The sequence below is a fragment of the Jaculus jaculus genome, chromosome 3, assembly GCF_020740685.1.
Source record: "Jaculus jaculus isolate mJacJac1 chromosome 3, mJacJac1.mat.Y.cur, whole genome shotgun sequence".
Classification (NCBI taxonomy): Eukaryota; Metazoa; Chordata; class Mammalia; order Rodentia; family Dipodidae; genus Jaculus; species Jaculus jaculus.
Window position 1 is genome coordinate 104,625,039 of NC_059104.1, and position 13,938 is coordinate 104,638,976.

The 13,938-nt window shown below is 41.3% G+C and overlaps 1 protein-coding gene across 2 annotated transcripts in view; it reads left to right on the forward strand.

The window, feature by feature from the left end:
- Positions 1-13,938, forward strand: part of Alg9 (ALG9 alpha-1,2-mannosyltransferase) — a 158,859-nt gene that overhangs the window by 135,306 nt on the left and 9,615 nt on the right. The gene's annotated exons all lie outside the window — the stretch shown is intronic.

A 13,938-nucleotide genomic window follows, 5' to 3' on the forward strand; every position in this document is an offset into this window, starting at 1 on the left:
AAATACCTGACAAATTATAAGTCACCACTTCAGAGAGAATTCTGTTGTTTTCAATAATCCTTTATGTAAGTTGAAGTTGACCTAGAACATAAATTTAGTAATTATATTTATGATATCATGTAACAAAGTATGGCATTGTTTATGTAAAACTTCAGTTCACCATAGGATTTAGTTAAACACGACCTTTTTGTTATTCTTACCATTTTTTGGTGCCTTGGAGCCTTGGTGCTGGCACTGTGGCAGCTGGGCGGGGCTTGCATACACTTTAGATCAGCCCTGCCCTGCTCCCGGGCACTCACCTGGGGTCCAGTCTAGTTCACATGGAGGTAATGGCCGAGACTGGCTGAGACGACTGCCAGAGCCTGAGTCCCGCTTCCTCAAGGGAGGAGGTGGCCCTGGGACCACCAGGGAGCCACTGGGAAAGGAGGGGGCCTGTGGGGGGGGGCTAAAAGGAGGGGAGGGAGTTCAGACCACCTGGGCTGCTGGAGAAGGAGGCAGAGACATGGTGCCTGCACAGGCCGAAGCGCCATTGTCTGGGCAAATGTGAGCCCACCACCTGACTCTGACTCGAGCTGCTTTGGAGTGCTTGCAAAGCTGGCTTGTAGTTTCACTATTTAAAGGGAGTGTGAGGAAATTTTCTTCCTAAACTTTTTGTTTCCTAGCTAGATAAGCTATGCAGGTCCATGTGTCTGGGCCACATGGGTGTCCAGAAATAATCCAGGGGTGACATGGAGAACTTCCCAAAAGGAGCTGGCCTCCCTCTGGGAGAGCTGAATTTCCTTAACTTTCAGAAGAGCCTGTAATCTACGAATCTGTGATTTCTTTTGCTGGTAGACAATATTAAAGTAAAGGAGGAAAAAGAAAAATAGCTTCAGTCTGATGGAAGAAAGAGAAATAGATAGAGGGTTTTTGCCAATAGCCAACAGGCTTTTGGGGTCCAGGCAGATGACAGCTGGCCTTCAGTCAATACCAAAGAGTGGTTTTGGCCAAGAGACATCAGTTGCTAGTTCATTGTGTCTGGTCCCACGCGATGGCACGAACTGAAAATAAAGGAGGAAACAAAGAAACCTGCTAGCCCCCAAAACATGGAGGCTGGGCCGCATTGGATGATGTCCCCCAGTCCCTCTAGGAGGGCACTCACCTACCCTGGCCATCTCATAGGGTCCCTGTTCAGGCACCAGCTGTGGGTTCCTGGGTTCTTGCTCTGGGGCTGGCCAACGGTCCTCTGAAGATGCCCAGGCAACTGGGGTGGGTGAGCACATGAAAGTAAGACTTTCAGGAGGAGTTTTGGTGAACAGCTCTCTCCCCAACTTCTTTTTTCTTTGTTTGTTTTTCTTTCCTTTTTTGGTTTTTCGAGGTAGGGTCTCACTCTAGCCCAGGCTGGCCTGTAATTCACTATGGAGTCTCAGGGTGGTAGGGTCTTACTCTAACCCAAGCTGACCTGAAATTCACTATGTGGTGCTGGTATTGGTATTGTATTAAATCTGTATATTGCTTTGGGTAGAATTGCCATTTTCACAGTATTTATTTATTTGTTTGGGAGAGAGAATGAGTGTGCCAGGGTCTCAAGCCACTGCAAATGAATTCCAGACCATAAGCCACCTTGTGCATCTGCCTTATGTGCGTCCTGGGGAATCGAACCAAAGTCCTTTGGCTTTGCAGGCAAACGCCTTAACCGCTAAACCATCTCTCCAGGCTCATTTTCACAATATTAATTCTACCTATCCAGGAGCATGGGAAGGCTTTCCATCTTCTCAAGTCCTCCTCAGTTTCTTTCTTGAGTTTTTTCTTTTTTTAAATGTTTTCATTATATAGGTCTTTCATATCCTTGGTATAGCAGACAGCTTCAGGTTTGCTGAGATGAACTTCCAGACCAGGGGCACCAGTTATGGAGGAAGGGATATTTATTGAAGCTTACAGATCCAGGGGAAGTTCCATAATGGCAGAAGAAGCTGGCCTGCCCTCACAGGCCCAAGCAGAGAGAGAGAGAGAAGCACAAGCCCAAAGCCACCCAGCACAGCACACTTCAGGAACTCCAGCTGGGCACACTTTGCATATCTTTAGATTGAAAATTCAAACTCACCACCACACCTTAAGATCCACCCAGTGATATCACCTCCAGCCAAGTGGCTGCACATACAAACTATAAAGTAATAAAACACTGAATTTATTTGGGGCCCTCTATTTAAACTGCCACATTATGCCCCTGGCCTCCAAGAGATTCATAACCATCATATGTTGTAAATTGTTATCAGTTTAATTTTAAGTGTTTTTACATTCTTGACCAATTTAAGATAGTAAGTCCTGTAAAATCAAACAAGTTAAATACTTTTAACATATAAAGGCACAGAGAAAACATTTTTAACTGGTATAATGTATAGCAAGGAGAGATTAAAACAATGCAAACTCGCCCACCATCAAACAGGCATCAAACTTCTGTGGTTTAATATAACCAGAGACTGATAGTCTCCAGATTTTCCAATTTTGCCCCTCTGTCTGGGCAGAGTAGCCAAGGAACGCTTCCATCCTAGGCTGACAGTGCACTCTATGGTGGTCCTTGCATAGTTATGGTATATTCAAAATGTCTGTAGGTCTTCATGAAAACCACGGTTGTGGTGGTTTGATTCAGGTGTCCCCCATAAACTTAGGTGTTCTGAATGCTAGCTCCCCAGCTGATGGAGATTTGGGAATTAATGCCTCCTGGAGGGAGCGTATTGTTGGGGGCGGGCTTAGGGGCTTTATAGCCAGTTTCCCCATGCCAGTGTTTGGTACACCCTCCTGTTGCTGTGATCCATCTTCTGTTGGCCAGGGGGTGATGACCACCCTCTGCTCATGCCATCGTTTTCCCCTGCCATCGTGGAGCTTCCCCTCGAGCCTGTAAGCCAAATAAACCTCTTTTTCCCAGAAGCTGCTCTTGGTTGGGTGATTTCTACCAGCAATGCGAACCGGACTGCAACAACGGTCCATCCTTTAAAGGCTCTTGCAGCCTATCAAGGCATCAGGCCCTGCCTCATGCCGCATTTCAGCAGGTGCTCCTGGAACCATATGCAATTTACGAACACTCCTCATATTTTTCATGCTTTCAAAACTAATACCAGGTGTACAGGACATAGTCATATTCTTAATTTGTGGAAGAAATAAATCATAACCTTGAAAAGCAGGTTTCTTCTCTAGTTAACTCTTTACAAAAAAAGAGTTTGTATTTTTATGATAGTTCTTCCTCAGGCATCTTTTTCATTGTTTTAATGTAAAGCAGTTGAACCATCTTTTTTTTTTTTTGAGGTAGGGTCTCACTCTAGCTCAGGCTGACCTGGAATTCACTATGTATTCTCAGGGTGGCCTCAAACTCACGGCAATCCTCCTACCTCTGCCTCCCAAGTGCTGGGATTAAAGGCGTGCGCCACCACTCCCGGCTTGAACCATCTTTTTTAAGATTGTTAATGTGTTGACAGTAGCAGCTTTAGTAACATAAAACCAGTCTCAGTGCCTGCAATTTTAACTTATTTGAGGTTTTTCCAACTTAAAATCTTAAATCTCTCAGTCTAATATCTGTATTCAAGCACATCAGTCTATTACAAATTTAACCTTGGTCAAACTCTCTGGGCCTTGGCAGCAGAATGCAGCCAGCCCTTATGTCAGTAGCCCAGTTCCAACAAAGTCCTCTGTAGTCTTTTTTTTTCCCCCTTAGAATGGTCATAAGTCAAGCCTCAAAGTTCAATACTATCTATACTTAACATTCTCAAACTCTCATCAGAATAGTCCATAAAAACTGGCTTACCACTCTAGAAGGCATCTTCAGTTGCAAACACCAAGGCCATGTTTATTCCTCTAAAACAAAGATTCCAAAAGATCAAAACCCACATGGTCATGGTCATGTCTTCCCACATTCTGGTACCAACTTCTGTAGCAGACAGCTTCAGATTTGCAGAGATGAACTTCAAGACTAGACAAAGTTATAGAGGAAGGGATATTTATTGAAGCTTACAGATCCAGGGGAAGTTCCATAATGACATAAGAAGCTGGCCTGCCTTCACAGGTCCAACCACAGAAAAGCCCAAGCCAAAAGCCACGCAATATAGCATACTTAAGGAACTCCAGCTAGGCATACTTTGTATAACTTTAGATTGAAATCTCAAACCCACCACCACACCTTAAGATCCACCCAGTGACATCACATCTAGCCAAGTGGCTGCACATGGCAAACTATAAAGTAATAAAACACTAAATATATTGGGGGCCATGTATTTAAACTACCACACTTGGTTAGTGTTATTCCAAGGTATTTAATTTTTTTGTTGCTATTGAAAATAGGGAAGCCTCACTGATTTCTTTCTCTGCATATTTGTCGTTTGCATATAGAAAAGCTAGTGATTTTTGTGTATTGATCTTTTTATCCTGCCACTTTGCTGAAGGAATTTATCATCTTTAGAAATTTTGAGATGGAGATATTTAGGTCACTTACATATAGGATTATGTCATCTGCAAATAGGGCTGGCTTGACTTCTTCCTTTCCAATTTGAATCCCTTTTATTTATTTCTCCTGTCTTACTGCTTGGGCTAGTGCTTCTAGTACTATGTTGAAGAGCAGTGGTGAGAGAGGGCACCCTTGTCTTGTTCCTAATCTCAATAAGAACTCCTTGAGTTTTCCCCCATTATTATTTGGGCTTTAGGAGCTTTATATATAGCCTTTATTGTGTTGAGATATAAACCCTCCATGTCTATTCTTTCCAGTGTTTTGATCATGAAGTGGTGTTGTATTTTGTCAAAGGCCTTCTCTGCATCAATTGAGATGATCATGTGGTTCTTATGGTTAAGTTTATTGTGGTGTATTATGGTGACAGATTTCTATATGTTAAACCATCCCTGGATCCCTGGGATGAAGCATACTTGAACAAGGTGGATAATGCTTTTGATGTGTTATTGAATTTGGTTTGCAAGGATTTTGTTCAGGATCTTTGCATCTCTGTGCCTTAACTGCTAAGCCATTCCTCCAGCCCCCATTCAAGCTTTAAATGGGCCAAGAGTAATATTTTTTTCTCTATATGTAGTAAAGTATATCTGTAAGGCAAATTTAATCGTGGATTTTTGTTGTTGTTGTTTTTTGAGGTAGGGTCTCACTGTAGCCCAGGCTGACCTGAAATTCACTATGTAGTCTTAGGGTGGCCTCAAACTCATGGTCATCCTCTACTTCTGCCTCCTGAGTGCTGGGATTAAAGGTATGTGCCTCCATGCTGGGCTTAATCTGTTGTTTAAAAAGCAACTTTATTGAGTTGGGGGAATGGTTCAATAGTTAAAAGGTGCTTACTTGTAAAGCCTACTGGCCTGGATTCAATTTCTCAGCAGGCATGTAAATCCAGATGCAAAGTGGTACATGAATCTGTGATCCTAGTGTACCCTTGGTAATGGGAGGCAGAATCTGAGAATCTTAACCTTGAGAGCCAAGTGGACTGGCATTCATTCATAGTTTGTCAGTTCATTTGCAGCCCTAAGAGACTCTGTCTCAAAGAAGGTTGAGCATAGACACCTTGAGGTTGACCTTTGACCTTCACTTCTGTGCCCATACACACATAAATACACAAATAATAAAAAATTTAAAAAGCAACTATTGAAGTATAGTAGATGTACAAAATTGCACAACCATTACTACGGTTCAATTTTTGAACATTTGCATCACCTGAATATAGATTCCTCAATCCCAGCCCTAACTCCAGGAATGACTCACAATCCACTTCATATTACAGTAGAGATGCCTTCTGGGCATTTCATATAAGTAGAATTGTATATGTGTGGTTTTATGTTTGGCTTTTTCATATAACTTTTTTTTCTGTTTAGTTTATTTACTTATTTGAGAACTACAGACAAAGAAAGAGGCAGAGAGAAAGAGAGCGAGAGAGAGTGAATGGGCGCGCCAGGGCCTCCAGCCACTGCAAATGAACTCCAGACGTGTGCGCCCCTTGTGCATCTGGCTAACGTGGGTCTTGGGGAATCGAGCCTTGAACCGGGGTCATTAGGCTTCACAGGCCAGCGCTTCACCGCTAAGCCATCTCTCCAGCCCTCATATAACATGTTTTTAAAAATATTTTTTATGTATTTATTGGGGGGAGAGAGATAGAAAGATAGAACATTCAACATGTTTTTGTTATTGTTTTGGTTTTTTCAAGGTAAGGTCTCACACTAGCCCAGGCTGACCTGGAACTTGCTCTGTAGTCCCAGGCTGGCTTTGAACTCATGGCGATCCTCCTACCTGCACCCGCACACCCAGCCTCATTCATGTACTGGTAGTCATCCATTTTTATTGATGAGTACTAGTCTATAGTTTCTCCCTTCACTAGTTAAGGACATTCAAAATATTTTCACTCTGGGGCCATGATGGTACACATATATGCCCATCTTTTTTGTGTGGTTGGACCTTAAGAAGGTTCATCAAAGCACTAGAGGGGCATAGGCATTAAAGATGTGTACAGAAAACTAAGCTAACTAATGACCATGGCTTAAGTTGGTAAGGAGGGAAGTAGGGGAAAGCATTAAGGGAGTGAGAGGCATTGAAAAGTGGCAGGATCCTGGGTGAAGGCTCAGACTATCAGTTGTGGTAACAAGAGGGATGAGCTGGGAAGAGTGAAGCAGCAATGACAATGTGATTTCCGCATCCCACATGATCCGTGGTATCTGGTGTGGTACTTGGAATAGGACTTTATTTTTATTGGGTGTGTGTATGTGTGCATGTGTGCACGCACATTTGTATGTGTATGTGCATGTTTGTAAAAGATCAGAGGACCACTTTGAATGTAGTTTCTTAAGAATGCTATATAGCTTTTTTTTTTTTTTTTTTTGAGACAGGGTCTCTCTTTGGCCTGGGCTCATCTATTGGCTAGACTGACTGGCTAGTGAGCCATAGGGATCTTCTGCCTGTCTACCTCCCCAGTGCTGGGATTACACTATACCTCATTTTTGCCTTGGTTCTGAGGATCAAACTAGGCCAGAATGTTTGCAAGGCAAGCAGTTTTACTGGCTGAGTTATCTCTCCAGCTCCCTGTATATCTTCATTTTTGAATTGAGAAAATGTGATAACATGAGACTTAGGCCTGGAAAGTTCTCCAGCTCTGAGGTACAGCACATCCCAAACAACCTTCTTGTGAACTGGAATATACCTTCAGAAGATTTCATTTCTCACGAATTGTGTACAGGGCTTGGTTTTCATGATGATATGATGAGAAAGGAAGAAATCTGTTATGTTATAAATTGAAGAGGCATAATTCTTGTGGATATTCAGAGTATAGTGAAGAAAGCATGGTCTTTGAAGAGTTGTGAATATAATCCTGGCCACTTGCCATTGATACCACTTCCAAATTTTCATATCAATAAACTAGAGGTAACTATTTTCTCTATTTTATAGAAATTGAACAAAAGTGGATACATGAAAATGCTTTTTTAAAATAGTATGGAAAGTCAGATCTTTCAATTAGCTAGCAAATGCTCTAGGCTTCCAAACCTACACCGATTTTCTTTATATTTAGCTATGGTAATTTATCTGCAAAGCCATCAGGATCTTACAGCCTGCTTTGCCACAGAAATTTGTATCTGTCAGCGCAGTGATATCTCATGTTGCTGACTTTGGGCCAATTAAGTTAGATGGTACTGCCATGGTCTTTTGCCTCCGAGTGGGCATACTGAGAGGGTGTCTGTAGTGCTGTGAGGCATGTGATCTTAAGATGCTTCACGCCTATTTCATAAGGCTGTATACTTCCTCTGATGTATTAGTGTTATTATTTTGACAGAGCCTCACTGTATAATCCAGATTGGCCTAGAACTTGAGAACTTGCCTCTGTTTCATGAGTGCTACAATTAGAGCAGTGCACCACCATACCTGATTGCTTTCTCTGTCTTCTTGAAATGATAGCTTTGTACTTTAGCAATTTATATATAAAATATTTATATATAAAAAAAAATGGAGCCGGGCGTGGTGGCGCACACCTTTAATCCCAGCACTCAGGAGGCAGAGGTAGGAGGCTCGCCATGAGTTCAAGGCCACCCTGAGACTACATAGTTAATTCCAGGTCAGCCTGGGCCAGAGTGAGACCCTACCTTGAAAAACAAAAAATGATAATAATAATAATAATAATAATAATAATAATAATAATGTGAACCATCCAGATATAATGGTCACTCACATCCTAAGCTGCAGATCAGATGTTGTGGCCTGACTGTTCTCTAACTCTTACTGAGGAAAGCAGAGTTTTAGACATTTGACACATAATCACATGATCTGTTCAGAAAGGTAAACAGGTTAATTTTTAAAGATATTTCTTCTTTCTTCCATTGTCCCTCTGTTTGTCACTTGTCCAATCTTCAGGTATTTATTGAGCAGTATTAGCACTGTGATGGAGCTGAGGTAGTGAGATCATTGTACATACACCAAGTTTGTTCCAACAGTGTAACAGGAATTTCAGTATTGAATTTCAACATATGATTATAAATGTGGGTGGATGTAATGTCTACTCAGAGATGCCCAGAGAGGAGTAAAGAGAGTGTTGCAATAAATTACCAGCTCCATGGTGGGCTCCTTTCCTAAATATGATAACAGTGTTGGGCTATAGGAGCCTGCTGGGAAATGCCTCTCCAGGATGTTGTAGTTGGCCTCCAGAACAACAGGATCTGTTTGTAGCTTTGGAAACAAGTTGGGAGGCCTTCCATTGCTTTGCACCATCACTTTCCACCCACTGTTTCCTCCTTCATTATGGGTCCTTTTGTCTGGCTTACTTTGCATTCTTTCACCTGTGGTGTCTTAAGACTATGAGATTTTATTCTTCCCTATTTTTGTGCATACTAGTTTCAGCCAACTAAAGTTTAGACTTGCCTGATTAGAGGCTTGAGATAATTTAGAGGAACTCTGGGAAGGTTTCAGAGCCCTGCATATTTAATTATAAGTGAAGAGTTGATGCCATGCTGAAAGGAGTTTGAAGTTAATGCCTTCAGCTGACATAGTAGAATAGGGGCTTTTTCTAGTCAAAGGACCTCTGCTATAGCAAGGAGGCTTTGTGCTGATGACATATATGGCTTTGTACTTCCAGTGTCTATAGTAGGTTATTTGGAAGCTTATGTTCTAGTTGTTGCAGTATAGTGATCGCCTATACGTAATATTGTAAAGTGACAACCATTTGTTTCTCTCATGATTCTGGTAGTTGACTAGACTTAACTAACTAGCTCTCATTCCAGGTCTCTTTTGCATTGGCCATTAGATGATGGCTAAGGCTGGAGATATCTCAAAAACTTCCTCATCCACAGGTCTGGAAATTTAGGCTAGTTGTTGGCTAGATCTCAATTGGGACTGTCATCCAGAAATATACATGAGGCTTCTTTTCAGCATGGTGGCTGTCTTTCAGGGAAAACATTACAAGAACTGTGTTACATTTTATGATGTCACCTTGCAAGCCAGGTAGTATCATTTCTCCCTCATCCCATTGATTGAAAGCAAGGCATGTTCAAGGGAAGATTAGAATTGCCCTACTTGTAACAGAGGTATTAAAGAATTTATGTATGAATTGTAAAATCACAGCCTTTTAAATGCCATTCTTTTGGATTCTGAAAGGGTATTTTTGAAGAGAGGGCCATGAAGAAGGGTCTCACTCTAGCCCAGGCTAACCTGGAACTCACTGTGTAGCCTAGGCTGGCCTGAAACTTATGGCATTCTTTCTGTTTTAGCCTCCTGAGTGCTGGGATTAAAGGCATGTACCATCATGCCCAGGCTATTCTAATTTAATTTGATTTTTCTTTTTTTATTGTTTTTTTTTTTCAAGGTAGGGTCTCTCTTTATCCCTGGCTGACCTAAAATTCACTCTGTAGTCTCAGGGTGGCCTCAACTCACAACAATCCTCCTACTTCTGCCTCCCAAGTGCTGGGATTAAAGGCATATGCCACCATGCCTGGTTGATTTTTCTTTTTAATGAAACTTCCAAAGGAACATACAGTACACAGAGTAGTCCAACAGGTTGCTTACAGCTTCTTACTACCCAGGCAGAAAAGAAAACCACACCCTTGGCAGAATTTGGTTGTAAAACAGCAGTTGACATGTTTCAGGTGATGCTTTGGTCCTTTGGGTAGAATTAGTTCTCCTTCTGAGCAGTCATTGACATGATCCTATCTTTTCCCTACATGTCAATCATGGCAGTGCCCTTATCCCCCTCACTGGTGTCAAAGATACTCAGAAACAGGAAGAGATCAGAATTTCTGGGCTTTTATACTTCTTTATAAATGCATTTTCTATAGTTTATATTTCATTCTTTATTTCATTTTTTGTTGTTTGTTTTTTGAGGTAGGGTCTCACTCTAGCCCAGGCTGACCTGGAATTCACTGTGGAGTCTCAGGGTGCCTGGAACTCACAGCAATCCTTCTTCCTCTGCTTCCCGAGTGCTGGGATTAAAGGCATGTGCCACCACACCCAGCCTATTTCATTCTTTATCAGCTTCTGGATTTTATCTTTTTTCTTCTTCCCCAGATATTTTTTCAAAACCTTCATCAGACAGAGATACTATAAGCCAGATTGGCCTTAAAAACATAATGATGACTTGTTTAATGTATTATTCAACTGCTTAACCATTGAAGTCTGGTGATGTTTTATGAAAAATAAAAAGAATAGGGGCTGGAAAGATGGCTGAGTGGCTAAGATACTTGGCAGCAAAAGCCAAAGGGTCCAAGTTTGATTCCCTAGTACTCACATAAAGCCAGATGCACAAGGTGGTGCATGTGTCTAGAGTTCATTTGCAGTGGCTAGAGGCCCTGGTGTGCTCATTCTCTTTCTCTCCCTCTCTTTCAAGTAAATAAAGAAAATATTTTTTAAAAAAGAATAAACCTTTTCTCACTCCTGAAGCTCAGAGAACCTTCTTTCTATTGTAGTTAGTTATCTATAAGACACCATTTGTATACTACCTGTGCTCTGAGCCCATGCTTGGACTCAGTTTTGAAGAGTGTATAGAGTGTTTTAGGATAGTACCTGCTTTATGCTAATAAACAAAGCAACTGGTGTCTCATCAGAGGTCTTTATTCTAGGTTCCTTGAGAGTCAGAACCACATATAATAATAGTTTTTAAAAAAGTATATATATATATATATAATTTATTTGTGAGAGAAAGAGGCAGAGAGAGAGAGAGAGAGAGAGAAAGAATGGACATGCCAAGGCTTCCAGCCACTGCAAACAAACTCCAGATGCATGTGCCCCCTTGTGCATCTGGCTTATGTGGGTCAAGGGGAATCAAACTGGGATTCTTTGGCTTTGCAGGCAAATGCCTTAACTGCTAAGCCATCCGCCATCCCTCCAGCCTTTTTTTTTTTTTTTTTTTTTTTTTAGGTAGGGTCTTGCTCTAGCCTAAGCTGACCTGGAATTCACCATGTAGTCTCTGGCTTGCCTCAAACTCCACAATGAGCTTTCTGCCCCAGCCTCCTGAGTACTGGGATTAAAGATGTATGCCACCACACCCAGCAGAAAGAGAGGGAGAGAATGGGCACACCAGGGTCTCCAGCTTCTGCAAGCAAACTCCACATGCATGCATCACTTTGTGCATCTGGCTTTACATGGGTACTGGGGAATTGAACTCTGGTGATTAGGCTTTATGGGCAAGCATCTTAACTGCTGCGCCATCTCTCCAGCCCCTAATGGTAATTCTTTGTGACTCCCAGCACATTATTGGATCTTGAAAATATCAATTGCACTTGGTATATTTATATTCTTAAAACTAGATTTATGCTAAGATGAAAAAAATACGTGAGATACAGATTTCTTCAGAAGCTTGTGGTATCCTTAATTAATAAAATAGAGATCACTGAGTCAATTGTTTCTCATTGTTTATTTCATATCTCTAAAGCTTGCCAGAATCACCTACTTGATGTGGTCTTCAGTGCTTCCTTTGCCACATATATGTAGATCAGAAAAGGGTCCAGAGAACAGGTAGAGACAGTTATGGACATTGTTGTGTGTCTTCTCCACTAAGATGATACCTGTATTTCTCAATAGCTATCAGATAGAGAAAAGACTGGTATATAGCATTTCCTCAGAGCCCTTGGTAGGACTGACAGTCAAAAATGGCCAGTTGCCTAATAACAAGTCTTTCTTAATTCCCTCATTCTGAATATTGGTCAAAGGTAACTGGTAAGGAAGTGTTGATGTGCTAAGCGATTCATTCTCTATGCCACTGTGACAGTGCTGTGATTCCAATTTGTGTCTTAGTAGGATTCCTAATCATTTTACATTATAGATCTTTGAAATTTACCCTAAGTGGTCAAAACCATAGCTATATTCCTTGAATGGCGTCTTGTACATGCCTCCTGAAAATACAGTATACTAGGCACAGGGATAATGATGACATAGCAAATTCTGTGTAAACTGAAACCAGGAGTGGTTACTTGATCTTTTGCAATAAGAGTGTAATACTGATTCTTACCATATCTCACCTATACCCTACCATCCCATGGGCCACTGCAGCTCTCTTTTCCCCTCCACATACACTATATTGATCTCTACTTTGTTCTACCTCACCTAATGAATGACTTAAGGACTAAAATGTCTAAAGAAAAGATAAGGAACCTATTTTATTTTTTCTATTTCTTTTTCCTTTATGAATATTATAAGAAGAGAGGGAAGTCAACTAAATGCTCTGCTTTAGGAATTAGGCATATTCTTTCAGTCACAGAACACTGAAGCTTTCTGTGGCACTGTTCTGAAAGCTGAAGATACCATATTAGACAAAGTTTTGTCTTTAAGAAACTCTCATTTTCTCTTTCTGGAACAGGGTCACCTCTGCAGTTGGTACTGACTACTAGTTTAATATACTTCACCCTATTTCCTGCTAAAGACTATTAAAGAACAGTTATACTTTTCTTAGCACCAGCTTTTTGAGCAGTTTTTAAATTGCTGTTCAAGAGACAATAGGTTAATTATGACTAATATTAAAGAAGTTCAGAGATCCTCTTCACAACTGTAGATAGCCATGAAGTCAGCTCTGCATTGAAGCTTGTAGAAAACGTTTCACAAAATGTGAGCTAAGCTTCAACTGAGATGAGAACTCTCAGAGCTTAACAGGTTTACAGGGGATAGGGGATATTAATGTTTGAATGGACAGTTGAATAAGTGGTTGGGTGGATGAGAAATGGATAGATAAAAATAGAGGAAACCTGAGTACTAGAATGTTTTCTTTTTTAACTGACAAATTGACCCAGCATTTCCACTTGTCCCTGCTGAACTGGTGACATCAGGGACTGCTGCCAGTCTTCCATTGACGTCAGCAAGTGCAGATTTAAATCTCACACAGAATGCTCCGTCTGAGCTCTCGTAAGTAGGACTGGTAATTGAATTAGAACACATTCTCAGCTGTTGGCTAATTATACTGCGTAGGCTTTGCTTTGTCTAGGTCAGTTTCATCCTGGAATTTCTTTTTGAGTGACTTTCTCACTGGTAAGGGAAGTAGTTCAGTATCCATGGTAAAGGTGCATGGTTATGTCTCCCAAAATTAAGCTGCCTTATTCCTTTGGCATTCCACTTCATTACAGATACTGTTGTTTGAGCTTTTTTGTATTGTATTGTATGATATTGTATTGTTTTGAGGATTCTAATATTCAGGAGGCAGAGGTAGGAGGATCTCTGTGAATTCAAGGCCAGCCTGAGACTATATAGTGAATTGTTCCACATCACCATGGGCTAGAGTGAGACCCTATTTCCAACCCCGCTCCACCCCCCCCCCCAAAAAAAAAGGAGGAGAAGGAAGAGGAATAAGAAGAAAAGAAAGGAATTCAGAATAGCAGCCATAGTGTTAGACGGAGAGAACTTAAGCTAACTTGTTATTCCTGTCCCAGTGTAGAGGTGAGAATGCATCTAATTGTCCCTTGGCTATTGCTTAACTTCTAACACAGTTAGTGGCTGTGTTAAGATAGATGCTGCTGAACGTTACACCA